Below are 8859 nucleotides of genomic sequence, written 5' to 3'. Positions count from 1 at the left end.
GGGCCAGAAAATGGGTCACTGAAAAGACTTTTAGTTCAGGGAAGCCACCAAAGAGAAGAAGGAGAGACATGACTACTGATGGCAGGGGAAAAATAGAGACTCAAACTCTGGCAGAGGCCACAGAAGAGAGACAGATGGATGTGAGACATTGTTTTGGAAATAAGGAGGAAGTAGTTGGAGGTGAGGAGGTCAGGAGGTATGAATCCTGAGAGAGGGAAGGTTGAACTAGGCAGGTGTTGAACTCACAGGGAAGGAAGACACACACTGTGGGCTGGAGGAAGTGAGGGAAGCTCCAGAAGCCCATCTCAGAGCTGCCTCTCAGCTGGTGTCCTGCCATTGATTCTGCAAACTGTCCTTCTTGGTCACATTGTTTTTGTGTCCTGTGAAGCAGGCAGAGGGAGCTGAGCATCTCTCTGTTGCCCTAGCAAGTCATATCTCACAAGCCCAATCTTACCCAGCAGATAGTAGCCCAGAGGTTCAAGTTGCAGCCTGCGAAGGTTGCACAAATCTGCCAGTCCTTCCTCCTATGGCCCTATCTCTTAAAACTGCGTCAGAGTGGGACAGACGTGAGCCCACAGAAGAGAGTGAGGACCAAGGATGGACAGGAGGGGGAGCAAGTGGGTATGGATGAGAAATCAACCTGCACCTTGGTTACCTTGAGGGCTAAGCCTATCCTTCCTGTTGCCCAAACCCCTCCCCCTTCTTAGTTCTGAGGACTATAGGAGGAGAGTGCATGCACTGTTCTAAGTAAAGAGCTACAGTGTGTTTCCATCTGCATTCAAATACCAATTGAGCAGAACTTCAAGGCCTTCTTTCTGTAAACCATTAAACCAATAAGAAATTTCTAACCAGGGTAGAATCACAGAGAAGTAAGAGGGTAGGGAGACAGGAAGATGAAGGAAGAGGGGGAGGTTAGTGGTAGAGCTCTGGTAAGAGCGGCTGCCAGCTGTCCAGGCTCCTGGCAGGCTCCTGGCTGGGATCAGTGGCCATGGAGAAGCATTCTTACAGGCTTCGCTAATGCACACACAGAAGGGGAGGAAGTGAAGTCCTGATTTGATCTAACCATGGGGCCCTCTCTAATCACTATTAAAAGCAGGCATTTCCACCCTCCCTGGTGGCACTGGAAAAGATTAACGGGAAGAAATTCAACTAAAACCAATTCTTCAACCTATTCATTTAGAATAGCCAAAGAGAAAAAAGCCTGCAAAAGAACAAAAACTCTTGCCTTTATTTTTCTTCAAATTATTGAATCATTCTCTTTGTTCCCAGTGTTTTCTAAGAGTAATGTCTGACTCTGGGCCTACGATAAAAAATTCTCTAGACATTTGATTGAGGACAATCAGCCTGATAGGACCCAGCTTTTCTCACAGTGCCTGTGGGAAGTTGATAAGAATGCCAAGAAAAAATAAGTTTGGGAAGCACTGGGTTAGAAGGAATAAAACAGATTTCTTTACTATAAAGCTTTAAACATTTTCATATGCAATGGGACTCTTCAGAAGGATGTGGAAGCTTGGGTTGATTTCCTACTTGACAACATTCTTCACTGCACTTCTTTGCCCAAAGAAGAAACAAACTCAGAAGAGCTGTTCCTTCTGTGATTTCCTCTTATGGCATCCTGAAACAAAGAAGGGTATGATTCATTGGATGGTCCCCAATTCACTGGGCCATAGCAGATCCTCTGGAATAAGTTTCCATGGTATGCTTCTGGAAGGCCTACAGAGGAAGGGGTGGGGAGGTGGCAATCAGAAGTGCAAGGTTCTACTTCAGGTTCTAAAAGCTACATGAGCTTCTGGGTCTCATTTTCAACTCTGAAGAAGATATGTTCACTAGTACAATGTAAGTCAAGTTTCTAGGGGCTGGAATATAGCTCAGTAGTAGAGCACTCACCCAGCGAGCAGGAGGCCCTGAGTTTAATCTTTAGAAATGCTTTTAAAAAATAAAAAGTCAAACATCTAATACTATTGCATAGCACATGTGATACATGGCTCCTATATGTCATAAACAGTCATATTTTTAAAATGAGGAAGGGAAATATTCCACTATCAAAATCTAGATTATGACAAAGAGTTCTCACCTCATACCCAATAATAGAACCCTCTCGCCTCCATTCAGCCTAAAAAATAAATAAATATACCATAAATGTCCTAGGTGAGCACAGTCACGCCAGGGCCCACAGCCTCGGTTCCTCACTCTTCTTCTAAAGCAACCCAGGACTCAGCTGGGAGCTCCTTGGATGGCCAGTGTCCCCCTGAAGGAGTTAATGGCTCCAGGGAACACTTCAATGAGAACTTCCACATGTGCCAGACACCCAGCCTGCCCCAGACTGGTGATCTCCAGTCTCCATGCTTAGGTAGATGCCAAGAGCATTGAGCTCCTTCTTGCCCAGAGCCCTGGCTGAGACTCAGAGCAGCTGGTAGACAGCTGACCTAGGGCTTCTCTCTTATCCACTGAGGCTTTTTTTTTTTTGGTATAGATGCCCTACATCTTAGAAAAGGAATCCAGAACTTTCCCTGGAAATATTTCTACCAAGACAGGGAGGGGCTCAGAACCCACTGAAACTATAAGGTGCTGCTGACCTCACTCCTCCTGCCAGCAGAAAGAGACTAGGCCATTCTGGCTGTTTTCTCAGAAGAAAGGCTGAAAGGGCTGAAAGAGAACCAGAGTAGGCAGGGGGACCCAGCTAGATGACGCACCTCCTGTGGGCTGAGCACCAGCAGAGAGTGGGTAGGAGACAGGCATGGGACCACAGGAAGTAGAGAGGATATTTTCTTGACTTGGGGGCTGCCTAGGGATAAAATATCCCTTGGGCCACTTTAAACCTGACAGTTCTCTGGAACTGAACTATGAAAGTCCTAACTTTTGAGATGTTGCAATTACGGTGGTCACAATTCCTGGTATTGGTTTGGAAGAATGATTACTTGATGAGTGTGTCTGGAATGGCTTCCTGGAGGAGTGGCTCTTGAACCACGTTGTATGTCTGTGCTTCTTATTTGCTGATGTGCACAGGAAGCACTGACAGCCTGCTTCAGCAGGGCTGGGGAAGGGCCTGTGATTCTGCATTTGAAACAAGCTCCCAGGTAATGCTGATACCTTGTATCAGCTATAAAAGATATAGCTAAGAGTTGCCCCATGGACAGGGGGTCAATCAGGAGGACATTCCTGACACCAGGCAAAAAGAGCAAAGGAGAAAATGAGATGTACCTTAGAGAGCAAGGTGTGTGGGGAAAGAGTAGAGGAGGCAGGGAAGATGAGGAGGACCTTGCCTGACAGGGGACAAGGGACACATGAGAAGGGCAGGGAGAGTGAACCACCAAGTTTAACTTTATCCTGTGGATCACAGCTATTCTCCGGGTGCATGTCCAGGCTCTATCAGAATCCTTGGGCACCAATTAAAGGCATGCTTCTGTTGGTCCCCACCCAGCAGAATATCAGATTTATTGGATACGGAAAGGGATTCAGAAATCTGCATTTTTTAAAACAATATTTTTTCTTTTTAAAAGACAGGTTCTTACTGTGTTACCCAGGCTGGCCTCAAACTCCTGGGCTCAAGCAATCCTCCTGCCTCAGCCTTCCGAGTAGCTGGGACTAGAGGCATGTGCTACCAAAACCAGCAGAATCTGCATTTAAAAAACAATAATCTCTATTGATTTTATTTTTTTTTATTTTAGAATTGGGCAACACTTTATTCCATGAAAAAAGAATAAAGTACAAGAAATCTGTACTTTTAAGAAGCTCTCTACGTGATTCGCATGCAGTTTGGTAACCAGTGGTGGGAATTAACATATTTCAGACAGGGGAAAGGCCAAGGTTAGATTAGCATATTGACAGATCCCCTGGAAAGCAGAGGAGGGTAGAATGTTGGTGGAGGGGACAATGTGGCTATGTAGACCAGAGAAACCAAGGACTTGGACCAGAATTCTGGCAATAGGAATGAAGAGGAGAGTAACCCAAAAAATATCCACCAATGATTCATCCTCTCATTGCTCACTGGTGAACTGCCAGTCAGGGGTATGTGAGGGCAAGAGAGGTGATGAGTGCAATTTTAGATCTGCCAAGTTTGGTGGACATCCAGGTAGGGAAGACCATTGGGCAAATGGCTATGAGAATCTGAAGATCAGAGGCAATGACCAGCTCTGGCTCTGGATTTTAGAGCCTGTGACCTAAAGTATCACATTAAACTTTGTGTTGCCAGCAGTAAGCATTTCAGATTTTCCCAGAAACCATTCCTAGGGGAAAATGGCGATTAGAGTCCTCCTTCTGCCAGGAGTAAATACTGTTACCAGCAGTGATGTTGATTGTCCCAAGTACAGAGGGCAGATGCTTCCTGGAGAAGCTTGAGCAATGGGGAACTTATGTAAGTTCTCCCCTGGAGACTTGCAGGCCTCTAAGGTGGTGAGGGTAGCCTCCCAGTATCAGCTGAAAAGAACAGAGGACCTCATAACAGGATCTACAAATATCTCTTTCTGCTATGATTTGATCTTGTAATGTACATTTTCAGACTCCAAGAGCAAACTATGGCAAACATGCTAGTGTCAGCTTCTGGAACACTCCACCAGGTTGCAGTGACTGTCCCTACCCAGTTAACTGGAAAAGACAAACAAGGACTTGGACATCTATGCTGCCGTGCTGCATAACCATCTAAATAAACAAGGCTTAGTGGAAGAGCTGACACTGTTATATTTTAAAGGAGTAATAGAAGTTGGGTATGTGAAATAATGGAATGAGGGAGAAGAATGATTCTAGGTAGAAGAAACAGCCCATGCCAGGCACAGGCTGATGGGATCAGGGAACAGAAAAATTAGGCATGGCTGGAGCAAAGGGCAGATGGGGGACAAGAAGAGGAAATAGATCTAACACATGGGAAGGCAGAGCCTGTCATGAAGGGCTCCCTGATATGCAAAGACAATGAATTTAAAATTATCTAGAAAACTCTAAAATGCCAGTTTAAGGAGGGGCACTAGCTCTGAGGTCTGAGTTTGGGTGAGGAATGTGCAGGAGTTTTGATCGTCCAGGCATGAAGGAGACTGAACCAAGACAAAACAGGCTCAATCCTCAGGACTGCCTGCTGGTCCATTTCCCAAATTTATCTCTGCTTTTCCTCCTCCTGGCAGCCAGCACCCAGAGCAAGCCACCATGTCCTCTGTCCTGGGCTCCTGCTGCCGCCCCCTGACAGGTCTTGCTATTTCCATACTTTTCTTCACAGCCTGTTGTCTATGAGGCAGCCAGAGGGACCTTTTAATAATGTAAGTTGTACTGTGTCCCTTGTCTGCTTGAAACCCTTCAGTGGCTTTCATGAGCTGGGCTGGGAGTATGGTCCAGTCTTCTTCCCCTAGTTCACTTGATATGGCCCCTCCTGCCTGTCTACCCTCTTCCTAACCCTCCTGCTCTGTCTTTGTCTAAACCCCTAACATACACTCATTTCTAGTTCTTAAACATGCTCAGCTCATCCCCCTTTTAGAGCTTTTACTAGATCTTCCTCCTGCCTAGACCTTACACAGCTGGACATTTCTTGCCTTTTAGGATATTTAAATATCATTTTCTCAGAGAGATTTTCCCTGACAACTCCCTCAATCTATAGGTCATTTTCTGTCAAGTCATCCTGTTTCAATTCTCTGAGCAGCTCTTATTACCTAGTATTTTCCCGTTTTTGTATATTTAATGTCTCTCTCCTCTTAAGGAGATAATCTTCAAAATGGCCACCCTTACCTTCTCCTCTCACTGTACATTTACGTTACTCTACTTGTCAAGAAGCGAGGCTTATTTCTTCTTCCGCTGAATCTGGACTGGACTTACTATTTCTTATTACTTGCTCTGAATGACAGAATGAGGCAGAAAGGATGCTGGGTCTAACTTTTACCTGGCCTGTTCACTTTCGATTTTACTCTTGGAAACTAGCTACCATGTAATGAGTCTGACTACTTTAAGACCGCCATGTTGTAAGAAATTGCAGGCTTTCCATGGAGTCAGAGAGGACATGTTTAAGAGCATATAAAAGAGACATGAGTGATGGACCCATCAGCCCACACCAGCTGTCCACTGCCTGTAGATGAGTGAATGACCCCAGATGATGCCAATGACACAGTTCAGCAGAAGAGTTGCCTAACCTGGTCCTGACCCAATTCTGGAAGAGATTTTTGAAGCTTAATAAATTCTTATTATTTAAAGACACTATGTTTTGGAGAGCTTCATTACACAGCAATAGGTCACTGCAACCTCCTCCCAATATAGTGAAGGTTTATGTGCGGTGCCAGGCACTGCTGGGCACACGTGTGGAGTCAATAGATATTTGTTGAATATGATTTTGTTGTTGTTGTTTTTGTTTTTTTGGTTTGTCTTGGGAATGAAATCCAGGGCCTCACACTTGCTAGGCAAGTGCTCTATCACTAAGCTACACTCCTGGCTCTGAATGTGTGAATTCAGGGAAAATGGATTTGTCCATTGTCCATGGGTCTTTATAAACAAAAATGCTAAATGTCTTACAGTATTAATGCCGGAAACCAAGGAACTGAAGGGAATTGAAGTTAGGAAATGGGATTTGAGGCCAGGCACAATGGCCCACACCTACAATCCCAGAGACTCAGGAGACTGAGGCAGGATGATCACAAGTTCAAGGGTAGTCTCAGAAATTTAGCAAAACCCTGCCTAGAAAAAATAAATAAATAAAAGGAGCTAGGGATATAACTCAGTGGTATAAATGCCCTGGGTTGAATCCCCTATACCAAAAGAAGAAAGAAAAGAAAAGGAGAGGGTGTGGTTTGGAGCTTAACATTTCAGTTCTGAGTTTTGAGAACGCATAAGACATAGTCATAGCTGAAGTGGTGGAGAGACGGAGGTCACTGAAGTTGAGGAGGTAAACAAATTTGAGGTTAGGATACTGGCTGAGACAAAAAAATATTCAGCTTATCCAGGAAGATGGCAGGACTGGTGCTGGGGAGAGGTACTGGAAGGTTCTACCTGAGAGCCATGAGAGGGCATAGGACAGGTGGAATCCATGGAATTATCAAGCTTCAAAAAGGCAAAAAGGATTCAGTGAAGGATCTGTGGGAGCAGATAGAACAGGAAACTCAGGGGGAAAGAGGACAACCCAGCACCATCCTCAGCAATGACTATCAGGTCACCTTCAGGGGCAGATGAATGAGGTGGGGCTTTCACAGCATTGCAGCCAAGCACAGATTAGGCTCCATTCTGGGCAGATGAGAAGCATACTCAGATGAGATCACCAGGAAGATTAACTGGCCTCTGATTTTGGCTGGCCCCGAAGGGTAAAACAAAACAAAACAAAAAAATGGTTTTCTTGTCAGCATATCCAGAAGATAGATAATGTTTGCTGTTGGCAGTGGAATCAGCAAACTGAGACCTTGGCTCAAGAGTCCAAATGAAACTATGGTGAAAGGATGCAGGCAGGGCTGTGGGTAGGCCCAAGTCAGTAAGCCCCCAACTGGCCTGCAGATGGTAGACGCTGAGCAGAGAGGGAGGAGCAGCAGGCTGAGTCCTGGGGTGAGAAAGAATGGGGCTCACCTGGACTGCTGTGTACCCCTAAACTTGTCCTCACAGGAAGGGTTGGCATGGCTGGTCAGAGTTAGCTATCTGGAACCAGTGCTCGGTCTGGAAAGGCAAGATGGTCTGAGTTGATTCTCTTCAAATCCTATGAAAAAATAAACTTAATAATGATCCTTTCATATTATAAAAAGTAGACACATTTAATGTTAAAAACTGTTTTCAAATCCCCAAAGCAGAAAGGCCTTCCCCTTCTGTCTCCCTCTACACACATAAAAAATGAGCATGGATAAGAAATAATCCTTAACATACTATTAAATTCTCATTTTAATAACCCAGTCACAGCTTTTAGGCTATTCTATTTCCTGCCTTGATATTCCAGTCCGAAGAAACCAAGCAGAGAACGGTGACAGAACTAGAACTAAACAATGGACTCCTTCAAGTCCTTGCAGTATATCATTCAAACTGAAAGGCATTTATTAAGCTCCAACCCATTAGTCAGGTCTCTCTCAGTTTCAAGTGAGTGAAACCAACATAAGCTGGCTTAGGCCAAGTAGGAAATTTATTGGTTCATATTTTAAAAGAACAAGAAGAGGAATGAAAGAAAGAACAGAAACAAATAGAAGATCAGCTCAATCAGATGTTGGCAGGAATCTCATCTCATCATTTCAGCCCTGCTTTTTCAGTATCAGTTTTTTCCCAGGAAGGGTTTCCCAACTGATGACCAAGTTAACAGCACAAGAAAAAAGTACCTCCTTTTTGAAGCAAAATTCTGAGGCATATTCTCATTGGTTATGCTTGAGTCACATGCCCATCCTTGAACCAATCATGGCCAGGAGGATGCAGTTCTCTCATTGACCAGGCCAGATCACACATCCACACCTGGAATAGTGAGGTGATGTTAGTCCCATTCAAGCTACATACATAGTTGGGTCCTCAAATAAAAGTTGCAGTTACCAGATGGAAGGGCATGGCATGCAGGGTAATTTCAAATAGGTGGCTAGACACAGCAGACTTCATGGACCTGCAACCATGGACCATGGGCCAGACTCATTGCCTGGCTCTTAGAAAGGATTAATGCAGCTCTGTTTTGAAATTCTTAATACTTCTTAATAATTTAATATTTTTTAAAACTTTTTTTAGTTGTAGGTGGATACAATACTTTTATTTTTTATTTTTATATGTGGTGCTGAGGTTCAAATCCAGTGCCTCAAGCACAGTAGGTGTGTGCTATACCGCTGAGCCACAACCCCAGTCCCAATAATTTAAGTTTGTGAATTTTAAAGAATTTTTAAGCTTCAAAATTATTAGAATAATAATTAGAAGTAGGAGCCTTGCGTTTTCATTTTTCAGTGGGCCCTA

General features: G+C 44.3%; 1 long non-coding RNA gene across 1 annotated transcript; it reads right to left on the bottom strand.

Moving 5' to 3' along the window:
• Positions 1-910: 910 nt before the first annotated feature.
• On the bottom strand, positions 911-8512 carry LOC144372424 (uncharacterized). Its single transcript, XR_013432443.1, has 3 exons — positions 8250-8512; positions 7519-7645; positions 911-1615 (listed from the first exon to the last, which is right to left on the bottom strand). It is a non-coding gene; the product is annotated as an uncharacterized LOC144372424 (long non-coding RNA).
• Positions 8513-8859: the final 347 nt, after the last annotated feature.

The sequence above is a fragment of the Ictidomys tridecemlineatus genome, unplaced genomic scaffold (assembly GCF_052094955.1).
Source record: "Ictidomys tridecemlineatus isolate mIctTri1 unplaced genomic scaffold, mIctTri1.hap1 Scaffold_103, whole genome shotgun sequence".
Classification (NCBI taxonomy): Eukaryota; Metazoa; Chordata; class Mammalia; order Rodentia; family Sciuridae; genus Ictidomys; species Ictidomys tridecemlineatus.
Note: the sequence above shows the minus strand (reverse complement) of the source record. Positions and strands in the feature narration are given on the sequence as shown.